Here is a 20893-nt window from a genome sequence, read left to right as displayed (position 1 = left end):
CAGCAAAAGAAACCATGAACAAAATGAAAAGGGAGCCCCTGTATGGGAGAATATATTTGGCAATGATACATCTGATAAAGGGTTAATATCCAAAATATATAAGGAACTCATACAACTTAACAAAGGAAGACAAAAAAAATCTAATTAAAAAATGGGAAAAAGACCTAAATAGATACTTCTCCAGAGTGAAAATACAGGCGGCCAAGAGACATATGAAAAAATGCTCACACTGATCATCAGATACAAATTAAAATGACAATGAGGTATTACCCCACACTGTCAGAATGGCTACCATCAACAAATCAACAAATGACGAGTGCTGGTGAGGATGTGGAGAAAAGGGAACCCTAGTATACTGCTGGTGGGAACGCAGACTGGTGTAGCTGTTATCAAAAACAGGATGGAGTTTCCTCAAAAAATTAAAAATGGAACTGCCATTTGGCCCAGTGATCCCACTTCTAGGAATGTATCCTAAGAAACCCAAAACACCAATCAGAAAAAAAAATGTATGCACCCCTATGTTCATAGCAGCACAATTTACAATAGCTAAGATCTGAAAACAGCCCAAGTGCCCATCAGTACAAGAGTGGATAAAAAAGCTATGGTCCATCTATACCATGGAATATTATGGAGCAATAAAAAAGAAGAATCTCTTATCTCTTGAGACAGCATGGAGGGATCTGGAGAGTATCATGCTAAGTGAAATAAGTCAGTCAGAGAAAGACAAGTATCACATGATCTCACTCATGTGGAATTTAATTAACAAAATAAACTGATGAACAGAGAAGATTCAGAGATAAGGAAGCATAGAACAGAGTACGGAATCTCAGAGGGAAGGTCGGGGAGGGAGGGTGGGAGGTAATCAGCCAAGGACCTTGTATGTATATATACATAACCCAGGACATGGACAATTAGGTGGGCTGGGGGCTGGGCCAGGCTAGAAGGGGTTATTGGGGGGGGGGCGGGGAGGAAACATATGTAATACTTAAACAGTTTTTAAAAGTGGGATTTACATAACCTCTCCTGATTTTATTTTTAAAAAACTGTGCTCTTCTTTTAATTCATGTTTCCTTCTTGGTTGCTACTTTGGTAACAAGTAGGTTCCCACCCTCTCAAGAATATTGCATCTGAACAGGCTGAGCCAGAGCCAGTGTGAACACAGGTCCCAAACCAGGGCTTTTGGAATAATAAGAACAGCAAAACCAGCTTCTTTTTAGAAAGGGTCTGTGAGTCGGAGGGTCCAAAGCTCCACTCTCTAAAAAGAAAACCTCGAGCTCAATATAAAAATGGAAACCAAAATGTATCAGAAATGAAGCATAGTACCTCATATACTCAAGGTCAAGATGATTTTTGAGAAATAAGTATCCGATTATCTGACCTCTGTATTAGGAATGGCCCCATTCCAGCATTTTTAAAAAATATATATTTTATTGATTTTTTACAGAGAGGAAGGGAGAGGGATAGAAACATCGATGAGAGAGAAACATGGATCAGCCGCCTCCTGCACACCCCCTACTGGGGATGTGCCCACAACCAAGGTACATGCCCTTGACTGGAATCGAACCTGGGACCCTTCAGTCCGCAGGCGGACACTCTATCCACTGAGCCAAACTGGTTAGGGCCCATTCCAGCATTTTTAAAGGAAGATGTTTTTGTATCTATTTCATTTCCCAAACGGGTATAAAATTTACTAAAAGGGAGATAATGAATCAGAATAAATCAGCTCACTCACAAGAAACACCCCTAGGTAATGATTTTTGGTTGCTGAGAGTATTCAGCACATTATTTCAAAGTGGCAAACTTAGAGGTAATCTCAGAGGAGAATTTGAAAGCAGCAGCCACAGTCACTGGTAGAGTTATGTGAGATACACAGACATTTAACCCCATGTTTTTCAGTGTATATGTCAAGGGGCCAAAACCCCTGATCATCAAAATGAGTTATTTTGTACATTACAGTGCACAGAACAATAGAGGGAAAGACTTTCTTGGAGAGAGACCGAAAGGCATTTGCAAAAGGTTCATATCACTCTTAGGTGGAAGGCCTGGACCCAGTGCTGCAGCATGGCCTTCATTAACTCGACCCCTTCTTTTCTTTTGTTGCGGTGGCCTCAGCGGGAGCTGCCTTTTCTAAACGTTCTGCTGGATTCTTCTCTTCCTCCTCCTCCTCATCATCTTGGGGATAGAGGTCCAGGTACTTCTACATGCATTCCTGCCTGGCCTGGAACTGGTCTACACAGTCTGATCCCTTGAGATCCTCTGTGCTATAGTGGAAGCAGGAAAAGACTGACTTGAATTGTTCCCCACAAGGGCCACTAGCCATTCCCCCAAGGCACGTGCAGTTTCACTTAATGTCTCCATTTGGCAGGATCAATCCATGCTCCTCATATGGATCATTGGGATTGTATTTTTCCGTTGATTTTTAGAGTGGAAGAGAGGAAAAGACAGAAATATCGTGTGAAATAAATACATCGATTGGTTGCCTCCTGCACAAGCCCTGACCAGGGCCAGGAAGGAGCCTGCAACCGAGTACCTGCCCTCAACTAGAATCAAACCCAGTACACTTCGGTCTGCAGGCCGACGCTCTATCCACTGAGCCAAACTGGCTAGGACAGTCCAAATTAAAAACAACAACACTCTGCAGGCTGAGTCTGCCCCCCTGGCCAGAAATTTATAACTTTGGATTTATTTATCCCCTTACTTCCTTCCAAGCACTTATTATAATCTGTGAGTATATTATACTTATTTTCTGTGTTAATCATGCTGTATTTCCAGTGCCTAAGACGTGCCTGGCACAATCAGTTCCCAATAAGTAAATATCTGATGTTGGATGAGAAGGGGAATCTGGGTTGGTGCTTTATTTACAAGTTTTTGTATATTCTAAATATTATATACTAGAGGCCCAGTGCACAAAATTCATGCACGGGGAAGAGGAAGTCCCTCAGCCTGGCCTGTGCCCTCTCACAATCAGGACCCCTTGGGGGATGTCCAACTGCTGATTTACAGGCCTAAACCGGCAGTTGGACATCCCTCTCGCAATCTCAGACACTGCATGCACCAGTGACCATGCTTTTCATACAGGTGAAAGGCATCTTGCTGTTGTATGGGCAGCTACATTTTTTTGCCCTGATTATAAAAAGTAGTACATAACATGGTCCTTCTGAGGCAGTAGTACCATTTTCCCATCTTATGGGTGGAAAAACTGAAGCAGAGAGAAGTAATTGGCTTTGTCACACAGTTATAAGTGTCAGAATCAGGGCTGACCACAAAATGTGCAAGCCAGAGTCCATGCATGTCATTGCTGCATCATCCTGTTTTTTTCAGTGTTAGTGTAGCCTTGCCAGGTTTTAATTTTTAAATCTAAGAGACTGTCCCCAATACATAGGGTAGGGTCCCTAGGCCTAGTTGGCGATCAGGGCCAATCTGTGGGGTGACCAGCTGGGCGATTGTCCCCTCGCTGGCACCCACCTTGGCTGGCAGCCTGGCGCCATCTGCTCTCAGGCCCTGCCGCCCGCCGACCAGTCGTTCCACAGTTCAGTCAATTTGTATATTAGAGTTTTATATAGGTAGATATGAATTATACATATAAATATATGTGTGTGTGTTTATATATAACAAATATTTCTCTCAGTCTATTACCTTTTAACTTTATTAGGCTTCTGGGCTTTATGTTCTATTTTTCTTTTCTTTTTTTCCCTAGGGTTTTTCTTTACTCTCTCATGCTTTCCTCCCTTCAACTTCATCTGCTCCTATAATTCTAGTAAATTTTGTGTATTTTTTCAAACTGCATAAGCCTATAAAGGTGTTTCATAAAAGCAATAACTAAAGAACTGAGACCAAATAACTTTTCTTTTACACATTCAAATTTTAAAAGCCTATTCTCTTCTCATTTGGATTGGTGTTTACATGATTTTTATTTTGTAATTTTTGGAATGATTTGTGTTGTGAAATGAGCCAATTTTTTTTATGCAATAAATAAATAAATAAATCTTTATTGTTCAGATTATTACAGTTGTTCCTCTTTTTTCCCCCCATAGCTCCCCTCTACCCAGTTCCCACCCCACCTTCTGCCCTTACCCCACCCCCGTCCTCATCCATAGATGTACGATTTTTGTCCAGTCTCTTTCCACACATCTCACACCCCTTTCCCCCCAAGAATTGTCAGTCCACTCCCTTTCTATGCCCCTGATTCTATTATATTCACCAGTTTATTCTGTTCATCAGATTTTTTATTCCCTTGATTTTTAGATTCACTTGTTGATAGACATATATTTGTTGTTCATAATTTTTATCTTTACCTTTTTCTTCTTCTTCCTCTTCTTAAAGAATACCTTTCAGCATTTCATATAATACTGGTTTGGCGGTGATGAACTCCTTTAGCTTTTTCTTATCTGTGAAGCTCTTTATCTGACCTTCAATTCTGAATGATAGCTTTTCTGGGTAGAGTAATCTTGGTTGTAGGTTCTTGCTATTCATCACTTTGAATATTTCTTGCCACTCCCGTCTGGCCTGCAGAGTTTCTGTTGAGAAATCAGCTGACAATTGTATGGGTACTCCCTTGTAGGTAACTAACTGTTTTTCTCTTGCTGCTTTTAATATTCTCTCTTTGTCTTTTGCTCTTGGCATTTTAATTATGATGTGTCTTGGTGTGGTCCTCTTTGGATTCCTTTTGTTTGGGGTTCTCTGCACTTCCTGGACTTGTAAGTCTATTTCTTTCACCAGGTGGGGGAAGTTTTCTGTCATTATTTCTTCAAATAGGTTTTCAATATCTTGCTCTCTCTCTTCTTCTGGCACCCCCATAATTCGGATGTTGGTACACTTGAAGTTGTCCCAGAGGCTCCTTACACTATCTTCATATTTTTGGATTATTTTTTCTTTTTTCTTTTCCTGTTGGGTGTTTTTTGCCTCTTTGTATTTCAAATCTTTGACTTGATTCTTGTGATCCTCTAGTCTGCTGTTGGATCTCTGTATATTATTCTTTATTTCAGTCAGTGTATGCTTAACTTCTACTTGGTCCTTTTTCATATCCTCGAGGGTCTCACTAAATTTATCGGCGGTTTCTAGAAGATTCTTGAAAAACCTTATAACTGTGGTTTTAAACTCTATATCCAGTTGTTTGCTTTCCTCCATTTCTTTCATTTGTGACCTGTTTTTTTGTCTCTGCATTTTGGCTGCTTCCCTGAGTTGATAGAGTGGCTTTGTGTGCTAGGTGTCCTATAGGGCCCAGTGGCTCAGCCTCCCCAGTTACCTGAGGTGGACACTCTTGGTGCACCCCTTTGTGGGCTGTGTGCACAGTCTTGTAGTTAAGCCTTGATTGTTGTTGGTATCACTGGGAGGATTTGACCTCCAGGCCAATTGGCTGTGAGGATCAGCTGTGTCTATGATGGGGAACTTCTGTGCTGGAGACACCCTTATGGGGCAAGACTTGCTTCAGTGGGGCGTTGGTGCTCACTGAGTTTGCCCCCTGAGTGTGTCCCTTATGGATCTGAGGACTTGTAATCTGGATGGTCCCACTCTGACCACTGGGTATACTGGCTCTTGGATCTCCAAGGAGGTGCAAATTTAGCCTCTGCCTGAGGCCACCCAGCAGGAGCTATGGAGAAATATGCAGATTCCTCTTCTTTGTTTGGGGTTTGGAGGTGCCCAGATGAGGCCCAGCTGTGAAGCAATGCAAGCTGCTGTGGGGCCTTGGGTCTTCTTTTGGATGTTCTGGGTCTCTCTGACTCAGCTGCAGTTTGATAGGTAAGTTTAGAATTTAAGGGACCAGGCCATTCATATGCAAAAGCCTCTGAGCACAGCTTGGGTGGGGCGGGGGTCTCAGGGAATCAATAGGGCAGAGCAAACAGGTATGGCTGATCCTCAGCCCTGCTCTAAGAGGCCCCCGGGTCTCAGTGTCCCTCGGTAATCGGTAATCGCTGCAAGCACCTCTGAGAGAAAGCCGCACTAAGTTCTGCCTGAAACCAGACAGTCCAGTTTCTCCCTGTATGAGTCTGGGTCCCCAGAGTCTCGCCCAGAACTGGATTTCAGAGCAGCCAGGAACTTGTGTCTCCCTCCAGATTAAAAACACAACCACGTACTCAGTTGCCAGTCCTTTCCACACGCACACGCGAGCCTCCGTACCTCTGCACTTTATTTCCGCACCTCTTCTGAGTCTCAGTGTGCTTTTCTCTTTCCTTCTAGTTGTAGAATTTCCACTCAGCCAGCCTTCCTGTGGTTCTGGATGATGTCCATTTTGTCTTTTAGTTGTAGTTTTGAAGTGGTTGTGCGAGGCAGCAATTTCAGGTGTTTACCTATGCCGACATCTTGGTTTCTCCTGGGCTTTATGTCCTAAAGGAAAATTTTTCCACAACCACTCTAAAATTGTAAAAATAGTTTGTTTCCCTCTAATATTTCTATAGTTTTGTTTTATATGTTTAGCTATTTAATACACCTAGAATTTATTTTTGTGTATGATATGAGGTGGTAGGTCTTTGTTATGTTAAGGAATATCTTTTTATTTTTAATTTACTATTTTTTTAAAACATCAAATGACTTTTATATGTCTTTTTTTAAATTTAAATTCTTTATTGTTTAAAGTATTAGATAAGTCTCCTTTCCCCCCATTGACCTCTCTCCGGCCACTCCCATCACCCAGCACATGCCCTCACCCCCCCTACTATTGTCTGTGTCCATTGGTTATGCTCATATGCATGCATACAAGTCCTTTGGTTGGTCTCTTACCCTCCTCCCCCCACAACCTTCCCTCTTAGGTTGGACGGTCTGTTCGATGCTTCTATGTTTCTGGCTGTATTTTTGTTCATCAGTTTATGTTGTTCATTATATTCCACAAATGAGTGAGATCATGTGATATTTATCTTTCTCTGTCAAATGACTTTTAAAAAAATATATTATTTTTATTGATTTGATTTTAGAGAAGGGAGAGGGAGAGAGGGATAGAAACATCAATGATGAGAGAGAATCACTGATCAGCTGCCTCCTGCATATCCCATACAGGGGATTGAGTCTGCAACCCAGGCATGTGCCCTTGACCGGAATCGAACCTGGGACCCTTCAGTCCGCAGGCTGATGCTCAATCCACTGAGCCAAACCAGCTAGGGCTGTCAAATGACTTTTTAATTTCTAGTGAGATAGTTGTCTATAACTTTAATATATATATATATATATATATATATATATATATATATATATATATTTTATTGATTTCAGAGAGGAAGGGAGGGAGGGAGAGATAGAAACATCAATGATGAGAATCATTGATTGACTGCCTCCTGCACGCCCCCTACTGGGGATCGAGCTCGCAACCAGGGCATGTGCCCTTGACCAGAATCAAACCTGGGACCCTTCAGTCCTCAGGCCAATCAATGTTCTATCCACTGAGCCAAACCGGCTAGGGCTATAACTTTTTAATTTGATATATAGATGTGATGTATTATATTAATTTATTCTCTAATATTAAGTCATCATTGTATTTTGGAATAAACCTACTTGATGGTAGATGATTGTCTTTAATATATTCAACATTTTCTTTTACTTTTTAATTATAGTCAATGTTGTATGTTTCAGGTATACAGCAAGTGGTTAGACATTTATACTAGTATAATTTACAAAGTTATCCCCTCGATAAGTATAGTACCCCCTTGACACCATACATAGTTATTATAATACTAGAGGCCCAGTGCACGAGATTCGTGCACTGGGACGGGTCCCTCAGCCCAGCCTGCGCCCTCTCGCAATCTGGGACTCTTTGGGGGATATCCACCTGTTGGCTTAGGCCTGTTCCCCTTAGGCCTGAGCTGGCAGTCAGACATCCCTCTTGCAGCCAGGGCTTTTGCAGTCTGGGACTCCTCGCTCCTTACCACCCGACTGACCACCAGGGGGCAGCTCCTGCATTGAGTGTCTGCCCCCTGGTAGTCAGTGTGCATCATAGCGTTCTGCCATTCAGTCGATTTGCATATTACTCTTTTATTATATAGGATTATTGACTATTTTCCCTAGGCTGTGTTTTACCAATTTATAGTTCTTAATCCCTTCACCTTTTTCAACCAGACTCCCAATCCCCCTCCTACCTGGCAACCATCAGTTTGTTATCTGAATCTATGAGTTTGTTTCTGTTTTGTTTTGTTTTTTAGATTCCACATATAAGTAAAATGATATGGTATTTGTCTCTCTTTGTCTGACTTATTTTACTCAGCATAATACCTTTTAGGACTATCCATGTTGCCACAAATGGTAAGATTTCATTCTGTTTTATGACTGAGTAACGTTCCATTGCATATATGTACATCTTTTTTATCCAATCATCTATCAATAAACATTTGGGTCTTGCTTTTATTTTTTTTAATCTATTCAGCCACCTTATATCTTTTCATTGAAGCACTTAATCCATTTACATTTAAAGTTATTGAGCCTGACCGGTGTGGCTCAGTGGTTGAGCGTCTGCCTGTGAACCAGGAGGTCACCGTTCGATTCTCAGTCAGGGCACGTGCCCAGGTTTTGGGCTCCAGGGGCCATGCAAGAGGGAGCCGACCAATGATTCTCTTTCATCATTGATATTTCTCTCTGTCTCCCTCTCCCTTCCTCTCTGAAATCAATAAAAATACTATTATTTTATTTAGCAGGCATTGATTGCCTGCCTCCTGCACATTCCCCACTGGGGATCGAGCCCACAACCCAAGCATGTTCCCTTGACCGGAATCGAACCCGGGACCCCTCAGCTCGCAGGCTGACGCTCTATCCACTGAGCAAAACCGGCCAGGGCTAAAAATATTTTAAAAATTAAAATTATTGATAGGTATGTAGTTATTGCCATTTTATTATTTTTCTTCCTCCCCCTCTTCCTCCTCCTGTCCCTTTAATATTTCTGTTAAGCCCTGGCCTGTGTGGCTCAGTGGTTGAAGCATTGGCCCCAGCACTGAAGGGTCTCGGGTTTGAATCTGGTCAGGGGCACGTGCCTGGGTTGCTGGGTTGCAGGTTTCTCCCCACTATGGCTTGTGTGGGAGGCAACCAATCGATGTGTCTCTCTCACAGTGATGTTTCTCTCTCTCTCTCTTCCTAAAAGCAATATTTAAAAAATAAATTGCATCTGGAAAGGGACCTCACATAGAATCTCCAGAGAAGCAATTATACAGTTCTTCCCTAAAGAAATTGTAGAGTCCAGACAAAAGCACCGAAAAAAGCCACAATGGACAACTCCCCCACTCCAAGGCTTCTGATTAGCTTTTTTAGTTGCTCACTCTTAAATTATAATGGAGACCCAAGGCTCTATCCCCAGTTATTTAATGACAGTCATCGATAAGAAAAATAGAGACCAGAATAAACTCAGAGGAAAAAGGACCCAGAAGAAAAAGAGCTAATGCAGGGAACAGAATAGAACTTCAAATAATGTATAATGGCCCTGAAGAAAAGAGAGGTTATGCAAAGGGAAAACCAGAGGACCAAAAATTGCCATTGGAAATAATATAGTAACCAAAACAAAATGTTCTGACATAAAAGTGTGGTGGTTTTCACATATGTTCACAGTTTGACATTTCCTTCCTTCAACAAGTAGAGCTTATTTCCCCTCATCTTGAGTGTGGACTGGATTTAGTGATTCTCTTCTAAGAAATAGAAAAAAGTGGAAGCGACAGTCACTGTAGACTGTAGAGTCTAGGACCTAGGTCATAAAAAGGCACTGTGGCTTCCTTTTCCCTCTCTCTCAGATCACCTGCTCTGAGGAAAAACTCAGAGCATGTGAGAACACTCAGGCAGCTTACAGAGAGGCCCATATGGTGAGAAACAGGTGTTTTCAATAGAGAGGAACTAAGGCTTCAGCCACCAGATGACCTCAGCCCCTGCTGGGCATGCTGCCCACAACCACACTGAAGAAAAATCCAGAGCCACACCTAGCTAAGCAGCTCCTGGATTCCTGATTCACAGAGACCGTGAGGTAATAAATGTTTGTTGTTTTAAGCCTCTATGTTTTAGGGTAATTTGTTACACAGCAATAGACAATGGAAGGTTGGAAGATAGAATTGAAGAATCTCCCAAAGAGTAAAAATTTAAAAACAAAGAAAATATAAAGAAAGATGAATAGTAAGTTAAAGGATCAGTTCAGGAAGTTTTATAGCTGACAAATGGAATTTCCAAAAAGAGCGAAGAGAGAAAATAGAGAATAAGTTAATAATAAAAAAAAATTCTCAGAAATGAAGGGCACAAATTTCCAGATTGAGAAAGCTCATGGATTATCTACCATAATGAATTAAAAAAAAGACCTACAGCAAGTTCCATCATTATGAAATTTCAGAAAACTAGGGAACAAAAAGAAGATTGAAAGCTTCCAGAGAGCCCAGCCAGCATGACCCAGAGGTTGAGTGTTGACCTATGAACCAAGAGGTCACGGTTCGATTCTGGTCAGGGCACATGCCTGGATTTCGGGCTCCATCCCCAGTTTGGGGCGTGCAGAAGGCAGCTGATCAATATTTCTCCCTCATCATTGATGTTTCTATCTCCCTTTCCCTCTCCCTTCCTTTCTGAAATCAATAAAAATATATATTTTAAAAAGCTTCCAGAGATAAGTAAGTCACACAAAGGAATCCAACCGGAAGCTAGAAGGCAATCAAGACAGACCTTCTAAATTCTCAGAAAATGATTTTCAATCTAGAATTCCATGTTCAGAAAACTGACAGTAAAGTGTGAGGGTAGTATAAAACCATTCTGGACTCAAAAATATACCTCCTACACATTTTTTCTTTTGTTTTTAAAAAATCTTTCAAGCTTTTCTTTAAGGGTGGTGATCCAAGGTAGATTTACATCTTGTTGAAAGCAGCCATGCCCATGGACTGCACATAGTGCTCAAAAGCAGTGATTCACTCCTCCAGCATGTCTGTTCCATCTTTATCATCTTCTACTACACACTATATTTGAAGTTTTTAAATTCAATGCCCACTGGAACCAGTTTAGAAGAGTCCCAGATCAAGCTATCTGCTGGAATGCTTCTGACACACTCCTCTAATTTTGCCATATCCGTCTCATCATCCCAAGGTTTCACATCTAATAAGATGGAAGACGGCAATAAGTTCAGTTTTTTATTTTTATTTCTTTGACTCATACTGTGCGAGGTGTTCTTCTATTAGCTTCTTCGCTTTCCTCCTCCTCATCGGATCCAAAGAGATCAATGTCATCATCGTCTTTACTATTTGTAGCTCCAGGTCCTGTGGCGTTTGCCACATTAGCAGGGCCATACTTGCCCAAAGCTTTCTTCACTCCTGGTAGGCTGACCTTTCCTTTTCGTAAGATTTTATGTGTGATATCCTCCTACACTAAGCATGTCAAACATGGTCCTTGGGCTGCATGCAGCCCACAACGAATATTTCTGTGGCCCAACCAATATAACGGTATATAAGAAACGTTTTAATAAAAATTTTGTAACTTAATTTTTACAATATCCTGTTATACATAATTATTAATAATGAACTACAACGTTCACTAATGACTGATTACTATAATCGTGCTGCATTCATTTCCCTTACGTGCCTTACGCGCAGGCGCACCATTTCTCTCCACTAATACTAGTGGCAAATATTTTAGCAGCAGATTGCCACGTCATTAGTCTTGTACTGACTTGTTTGGTGTGCACAACAGGAAATATTTCGCTTTCAGAGAACAAGAAAAATAGGTTTATTTGTATTACACTTATTAATTTGTGCAGTTATTCAGTGTCTGGTAAGTTGATGTTCAAGAAAAAATATTTTTATCAAAATGTTCTATTATTTTATGTTAACAATTACTCAGTTATTTCAGCCCTTGGTATTCAGCATGTCTCTATCGAAATAAACCTACGTTTCTATGAAAATTGAAGCTTTTGGTTTTTTTGCAGTCCACATAAACTTAAACCTTGTTTATTTGACCCATGTTAGCCTTTGAGTTTGACATGCTTGTCCTACACATTCTTAGAAAGCAGTTTGAGAATATATACCAGGAAAGAAAGGGAATAAACCAAGAAAGAAAACATGGGTTCTAGGAAACCGGGAATAAATCCTTAGAGGCAAAAGCAAGCTTCAGAACAAGAGCTATGCACCAGGCTTAAAGAGAGAACAGTTTAGACTAGAGTGGGAGAGAGGCAGTTTAAGAAAAAACAGAATTGATAGATTATCTGTTGTGTTTTGAGTGATTGGCAAAAGTATCACTGGGCATTTGGCAGAGCCATTGAAATATTTTTTGGGGGAAAAGTAACAACAGTTACATGGAGAACCAAGCAAATGAAAAAATAGTGATGATTCTTAATTCTAGGGATAAACAAAAAGTTGACATTATGTGGCTTAGTAGTGAACAATACTTACATATTTGTAAGACCAAAAGACTTATTATTGATTTAATCTTGTATTAAGTATTCTATTGCTGCATCACAAATGACCACAAAATTAGTGGTTTAAAACAACATCCATTTATTATCTCACAGTTCTATAAGTTGGAAGTCTGGGCAGGCTTGACTGGGTTCTGTGCTTAGTTAATCTCACAAGTCTGAAAGGTGTTGGCTGGAGTAGGGTCTTATATGGAGGTTCTAAAGAAGAGTCCATTTTCAGGCTCATTCAGATTGTTGGCAGAAATCAGTTTCTTGGAGTTATAGGACTGAGGCCTTGCTGGCTGTCAGCCAGGCTACTCTCAGCTTCTCAATGCCACCCACATTTCTTGGCATGTGGCCCCCTCCATCTTCAAAGCCAGCAATGATATGCCAAATCCCACTCATGCTTCCAATCTCTGAATTCCTCTTTTGCTGCTAGCTTCGAAAAACACTCTGCTTTTAAAGGGTGTGTGTGATTAAATTAGGCTCGCCGAAACCGGTTTGGCTCAGTGGATAGAGCGTCGGCCTGCGGACTCAAGGGTCCCAGGTTCGATTCCTGTCAAGGGCATGTACCTTGGTTGCGGGCACATCCCCAGTAGGGGGTGAGCAAGAGGCAGGTGATCGATGTTTCTAACTCTCTATCCCTCTCTCTTCCTCTCTGTAAAAAAAAAAATATATTTAAAAAAAAATTAGGCTCACTCAGATAATCTCCCTTTCTCCATATGAAATAACTATCACCAAAGTGTTATCCAAACTCAGAGATTCCACCCAAATGCAAAGGGAAGGGAATTAATTATACAAGGGGAGTTTCATTGCAGGCCATTCTTAAAATTTTGCCTACCACAAACCTAAGACTGACATAACTATACTGGACAAACTAGGGTGGGAAAGGGGAAGAGCAGGGTATGGTATTAGACAGCTAAATTCTCTCCCGGCTGGTGTGGCTTAGCGGTTGAGCATCAGCCTATGAACCAGGAGATCATGGTTTGATTCTGGGTCAGGGCACATGCCTGCGTTGTGGGCTCGATCGGGTTGTGGGCTTGATCCTCAGTGTGGATGTGCAGGAGGCAGCAGATTAATGATTCTCTCTCATCATTAAAGTTTTTCTTCCCCTCTGAAATAAATAAAAATATATTTAAAAAAAGAAAGCTAAATTCTCAACTGTCTTAAATAGGAAGGCAACATATAATAACCAAAATGGATAAATCAATACATGCATGTAAACTTTTTCTTTAGAAGTAGGAAGGTAAGTAACAAAAGAAACAATAATTGAAAATGATTATCTCTGAAGAGTGGAGATGAGAAGGCTGAGGCAGGAAACTTATTTTGCATTATAAGCCTTTTTAGCACTATTCTTTGTATTTAATACTTTGAAAAAAGTAAATAATAACTATTAGATATTTCTGTTGATTAGACATGAGGGGGACAACTAAAAGATTTGAGAAAAATCATTAAAAAATAAGTTTGCTTTGCAAATCCACTTTCTTTTTATTATTTTCTAAATTTTTATTTTAGACAGAGGGAGAGAGAAACATCAATTTGTTGTGCCACTTATTTGTGTATTTATTGGTTGCTTCTTGTATGTATCCTGACCGGGATCAAACCCGCAACCTTGGCATATCTGGACGATTCTCTAACCAATGGATCTACTTGGTCAGCTCCACTTTTGAATCTACTTTAAATAAACCCAAATGGGAATTGTAGATGATGCATTAAAGGGGAAAAATCAACAGACACATTTTCTTCTTCTTCTTCTTCTTTAAACATTTAGACAAAGAATCACTTACTTTTTTATTATTATAAATATAAATGTTCCATTCTAGTTAGCAGACATCCTTTCATCTTTTATCTATTGAGCTCCTATAAATGGCCAGACATCTGCTAACTGCATTATCTCAGTTAAACCTAATACAGTATTATGAGGTTGATACTTTAATTATCTCATTTTACAAAGAAACAAAAAGACATGAAGTTAAGAGTAACTTGTCAAGATTATCAGCTCACAAGAGATGAGATTGGGATTGGAACTCAAACATATTGACCCTGAGGTCATTTTGTTCACCACCACCCTATATGGCCAATCTTGACCAGCAGTAAACATCAGGTATTACATATGAATGTGCTGGGTAAATTAGTTCCTGACTGCAAACAGACCTCTAGTCTCCAAATATTTTTTTATACTACACATCACCAGTATACTATTTCCTTAGCCACTAATCACATATAAAACCCTAATAATGACAATTATTGAAGTTGGCTAGTGTATCTCTGTAATTTTCATTTTTAATGTGTTATCTAATGCTTTTATTTTTGCTTCAACATTTCTTCTTGACCAATAATTGATTGTTTTTGTTAAACCAAGAGAAAAATTTATTAAATGAGGCATTACAAGTAAATCTCTTATAGAGAAAAAAATCATGATTCTTGTGTTTTTCATTAATTATAATAGCAAATATAGGTTCCTTCTGTATATTAAAATTGATTTTCCTCTCCATTTAAAATTTTTTTCAATTCTTTATTAAGGTATTACATATGTCTTCTTTTCCCCCCATTGCCCTACCCCCCCTCCCCCGCAAATACCCTCACCCACCTTATGTCTGTGTCCATTGGTTATGCTTATATGCATGCATACAAGCCCTTTGGTTTATCTCTACCCCCTCTTCCCCTCCCTTGCCTTCCCTCTGAGGTTTGACTGTCTGTTCGATGTTTCTCTGAACAGACACATTTTCAAGGAAAAGGAATTGGCACTGCATCAAAAAACTGGTGAATATTAAGTGAAACTAAAATATATAAGGAATGTACCTTTTCTTGAATCCCCAATTTACAAGTAATCTTCCTTTAAATTAACTATTTGTCTAAGATTCTACTGTAATTACATTCAATTTTCCAATGTACTCTTCCTTTAAATTAACTAACCAACTATTTGTCTGATAAGATTCTACTGTAATTACATTCAACTTTCATTATATAGGACTTATTAATTGATCCAAGCATGCTAGCTTGATGTCTAGTGGCTGGTTTATACCAGGGATTCCTACTTGGTGGTTAGGAGTTTATAGGTAATGATTAGGTTAGCCACACTCCAGGGTCTGATGGGCCACATTAACTTCAAGATGCCTCCTAGAAAAATGGGATCCATGGTAACTAGTTGCCTTGTCAAATAGTGATTTCACTAAATTCTTGTCCTGGAAATGAAACTACCTAGTTTTATTTGAAGAAATAAAATATGATTGACCTGCTAGCATTGCATTTCCACCAATAATTCAAGCCAAGTTTGAGTTTTAAGTACAGAAAACAAAATCAAATTATTGTTTTGGTACCTGCATATACTAGGTGGATCACATAATAATGATTCTGTAGTGGATATGCATATGTGTGGTTTTTTTTTTAAATGTCAGAAGGAACTAACCCAGTTACTTTTTTCTGGGCTTGCAGAACACTACTGTGAAGTTGTAGAAAGCAATTTGAGAATATATACCAGGAAAGAAAGGGAATAAACCAAGAAAGAAAACATGGGTTCTAGGAAACAGGCAATAACTCCTTAGAGGCAAAAGCAAGCTTCAGAACAAGAGCTATGCACCAGGCTTAAAGAGAGAACAGTTGTAACTCCCTTGGGAAGTTGCCCAGGGGCTCTAGGAGAAGGTTATAGGTGTTGACTCCATAAAGAAGTCCTCAAGGCAACAATTCAGGCTGAAAGTTACCATTCAGTTCCAGTGAATGGTGGCTCCTGACACTCTTGGGAACCACCTGTTGTGGAACAGAGAATAAGTAACTCTAGGTAAAGCCAACCTGACATTTGAACTTCAGGGTTTAGAGGTTAATAGATTTTCATAGAAAGGCTGACTATCAATCATTTGTACAGTGGTCTGCTCACAGCAAAAGACTTGTGTTGTCTCCATATATAACTGTTTAAAAATGAGCACAGGGCCCGGCAGGTGTGGTTCAGTGGTTGAGTGTTGACCTATGAATCAGGAGGTCACGGTTCAATTCCCGGTCAGAACACATGCCTGGGTTGTGGGCTCAATCCCCAGTGGGGGAACCTGCAGGAGGCAGTCAACCAATGATTCTCTCACCATTGATGTCTCTATCCCTCCTCCTTTCTCTCTGAAATCAATAGAAATATTTAAAAAATGAGCACAGGCATAGGTATTGGACAATTTGGAATCAAATTCTGGCTCTATCACTGTGACCTTGGGTAAATAAGTTAACCTCTTTGAGCCTGTTTCCTTATTGATAAAAGAATAGTAACATCTACCTCACAGGAATGTTGACAGCATTAAATGAAATAATGCATGTAGAGTTCTCAGTACAAGGCTTGGAACACAGTACATGCCAGTTATTTTTAAATGCCTGAATCAACATAATTAGGAATTAGAATTTAGCAAGTGGACCTCCTCTGTCCAAATCTTGAGAGATAACCAGAGGGTATAAAATTGAGGGGGTGAGGGAACCAAGTGGGGGCTGAGGGGAGGCAAATTTGATGTCCAGTCTTCCCTCTACATTTTAGGCCAACAGGTTAGCCAAGCCTCCTGCCTCTTATAGTCTGCCATTGGAATGAAAAACTTGGGTAAGCAGATGATATCAGGATGCTTCCCTATCATCCCACAGGGGACTCCAGTTTTTATAAAGTGAAGTCTTTCCGACTAGCCTACAATGTAATTCATCAGAAATGAGACCCAAGCCTTTTTGGAACCGAGTCTTGTCCACCAGTGTTTAAGTGGCTAACTGGGTAGGAAAATCCCAGGCTTGAAGCTTAATTATCTCCTGGTGAGAAATCCCTCTAGTAGGGGCAGGCAGGAGAGGCCTGCTCTTGGCCTGGAACAAGGGAAATTTGTGGGTTAGGCCAGTGGTCGGCAAACTCATTAGTCAACAGAGCCAAATATCAACAGTACAACGATTGAAATTTCTTTTGAGAGCCAAATTTTTTAAACTTAAACTTCTTCTAACGCCAATTCTTCAAAATAGACTCGCCCAGGCCGTGGTATTTTGTGGAAGAGCCACACTCAAGGGGCCAAAGAGCCGCATGTGGCTCGCAAGCCGCAGTTTGCCGACCACGGGGTTAGGCCAAGTGTGTTTCTCTGAGAGAGGATGAAAAGGTTATTTGGAGACAATAGTAGCCCCATGGGATAATGTTGGGACTCAAATGGTTGGGGCAAGTGGGGAGGGCTGGTGTAGAGCTATTAAGGGATTCCTATGGCCCATCAGTGGGATCCTTTGTAGAAGTCTTACCTGAAAGCTGGATATGTAAAACAGAGTTTCTATGATGGAATTAGAAAGAGGACTGAGAGTGTCCAATGAAGATCAATCCTTCACAATCTTAACTTGTGCTTTATACTTTTCAAGTAACCCCCATCCCTCACCTCACCATTACTTTTGCTTTAGTACCTGCCTATATTTAATTTCCTTCATGTGCTATTTGGCCCAGAAAACCCTTCTCCATTTCTGTGCTTTCAAACAAGTCACCTTTTAAGATCTTAATCGTCACATCTCCTGCAAAGCCTCCCCTAACTTGTTTTGGTTAGTCATTCTATATTATTTATTCACTTGTTCACCCTACAAATATGTATTTATTAAACCTCTATTATGTATGAGGCACTGCTAGGCATTGTGAATATAGTACAAATCTGATATGTACTCACTGCCAACTAAAAATCCTTCCATGTCTCCCTCTAAAATTAAAATGCTTAGCATGCTTATATGTATAGCCCGTGGACAAGGGCAATAGGGTGGTGAAGACTTGGGGGTGGGTGGGTAGAGGCTGGGAGGAGGGGGATAAACGGGAGACATCTGCAATGCTATCAATGATTTTATATATATACTGATATAGACACTGAGTGGCCAGATTATGATCTCTGAACGCATAATAATCTGGCCACTCAGTGTGTGTGTGTGTGTATATATACATATATATACACTAGAAGCCCAGTGCATGATTTAATCATGCACGTGTAAGCTGTCTGTCCACTGGTCGGCAGCTCCGAAGTCCCTGGGCCCCTAGGGCGAGGCGGGGCGGGGGCGTGGTCCTCCTGCGGCTGGAGCCCAGGCCAGGGTCTTGCCTTTGCCTCCCGCCCAGGAAGTCTGGGGCCGCCCCCCCCCCCCCCAAAACCTCCAAAACGCCGGCTTGCTGCCCCAGAGGCCTGTCTGTGCCGCAGCACAGCCATGGCGCAGACGCTGAGCTTGCGTCGCCGCTGGCAACGCGAGCTCAGTGTCCTGCTGGCCCAATCACCACCCCAGCCACCCCGAGTCCCGCCCCTGTGTCACCCGCTGGCCCAATCGTGGGCGTAGCGGAGTGATGGTAATTTAAATACTACCTTCTTATTATGTAAGATATATATATATACATATATATATATACATATATATATATGTATTTTAGAGGCCCGGTGCATGAATTCGTGCATGGGTAGGGTCTGGCCAGCCGTCCAGGGGGAGGGGACATGGGCGGTTGGCCTGCCTGACTGCTGGTCAAACTCCTGGTTGAGGGGACAATTTGCATATTAGCCTTTTATTATATAGGATATACACTGAGTGGCCAGATTATTATGCGTTCAAAGATAATAACCTGGCCATTCAGTGTATATATACACACACATACATACACATATATATATATATATATATACATATATATATATATGTATGTGTACGTATATTTAAAGGGAAAAAATGCTTAGCACGACTAACATTATCTTTAATTATCTGGCCCCTGCCTAGTTTTCAAGGCCTGCTCCCCAGCATCTGTTTATTTTACCACCTATCTGTACCCAAGGACTTGAGTGCTCGCTTAATTTGGCTCTCTCTCTCAAGTTTGTTCCTTTGTCTGTGCTATATTCCCTTCTTGTCTACTTAACTCCAACCATCCTTTAACACTCATTTCTGGAAGCATTTTGTGTATGAGGTCTTCTCTAAAGTATCCCCTATTCTCACTTCAAATCCAACGGTATCAGATACTTCCTCTTTTGTGTCTACATAGCATTCCATATTTAATTTAATCTCATACAATATTGCACATTTTTTGTTTGCATACTTATCTTCATTTGCTAGTCAGCCACTTTATGGCAGAGACCTTATTCTATCTATCTTTGTAACCCCAGTCACCAAGATAAAGCCTGGCACAAAGTTGGTGCTTAGATGTTGGCTAAATGAGCAAATGAATATTTATTTGGTTGAACAAATTGGGTATCTTAATAAGGATATTAAATGACAGAAGTGGGAACCTGAATGGATACTCTGCCTACTCCATTATTTTAACTAGTGTAATTGTTAATGTTGGGGGATAAATCTCTAACCCAAGGTAGGAAAAGTAAATGGCTAAGAAGTGGACCTTCTAACCCTCTACTGCATATTCCCCTTACTTGTTTCTTCAGTTGTGTCCCTTTTCTTGTGCTGAAAGGAATTTTGATATCCCAGTAGATACAAGTTGAAGAAGGCCATCTTAGCTCTTCCCTGTTCTCTTCTGGAATGTCCAGGCTGGAGCACCAAACCGTTTGGTAACCATGGCAATGTTCTGAAGAATTATTATGACTGACATTCCTTTTGTCTAAAGAGGCACATGATTTATGGGTTCACAGTGGAGCTGGAGTGGGAGTTGGCTAAGTAACTTCAGGAAAATGGAGTAATCAAGTGCCAGTTATCTTTTTATTTGCCCCTAGTTTTATTATACTGTAAGCTTCAGAAGGCAATGAGTAGAAAGAGCACTGACCTGGGCTCAAATCTTAGTTTCACTATATTCTAAGCGCCTGACTTTGAATATAGTAATCCCTATGTGTGTGTGTTTTTAACTTAAAAAAATGGAGATGGTATCTATTTCATGGAGGTATGAGAATTAAATGAGATAATAATGTATACAAATTTCCTTAGCATAGTGTTCAGCATATAATGGAACCTTAGCAAACAGTATTTAAATCTGAAGATGGTACCCCCAACGAGTTTTCATTTCAGGCAGTGCTGTGCTAGCTCATATTTACTTTTGAGAACCACTTGCTAAACTTTCAGGAATTTAAAAAAATATGTTTTTATTTATTTTAGAGAGGACAGGAGTGGGAGAGACATAGAAACATCAAGGATGAGAGGGAATCATTGATCAGCTGCCTCCTGCGTGTCCCCGACTGGGGATGTAGCCCACAATGCAGGTATGTGCCCTGACCAGGAATCAAACTGTGACCTCTTGGTTCTATAAGCTGTGATGCTCAAGCACTGAGGCACACAGGCCAGCCAAGCAATTTTTTGAGCTGTTTTTTAAACAACCATTATTCTAAAAATTACAATAGAATAAATTACATTAAAAATATCAAAGTAGTAAATACTAAAAACACTTCTCTTACATTTTATTATTTCCTTTGTTCATGAGGTTATTTACAGCTATTGTATCTGGATATTCTCTTCTGTTTTTCTTTTCAGCTTGGGAAGTTTCTATCAGCATATCTTCAAATGCACTGATTCTTTCCTTGATTGTGATCAATCTACCAAGTCCATCAAAGGCATTCTTCATTTCTGTTAATGCTTTTGATTTCTAGCACTTTCTTTTGATTCTTAAGGAGTTTTCACCTTTTTGCCTACATTACTCATCTGTTCTTG

The 20893-nt window shown here is 40.4% G+C and overlaps 1 pseudogene across 1 annotated transcript; it reads right to left on the bottom strand.

Annotated features, from left to right (window-relative positions):
- Window positions 1–10781: 10781 nt before the first annotated feature.
- On the bottom strand, window positions 10782–12721 carry LOC307101036 (elongation factor 1-beta-like; annotated as a pseudogene). The gene is made up of 2 exons: window positions 12635–12721; window positions 10782–11294 (listed from the first exon to the last, which is right to left on the bottom strand). The product of its transcript is annotated as an elongation factor 1-beta-like (transcript).
- Window positions 12722–20893: the final 8172 nt, after the last annotated feature.

Source organism: Cnephaeus nilssonii (assembly GCF_951640355.1).
Source record: "Cnephaeus nilssonii genome assembly, chromosome: 6".
In the NCBI taxonomy this organism is placed as follows: Eukaryota; Metazoa; Chordata; class Mammalia; order Chiroptera; family Vespertilionidae; genus Cnephaeus; species Cnephaeus nilssonii.
Note: the sequence above shows the minus strand (reverse complement) of the source record. Positions and strands in the feature narration are given on the sequence as shown.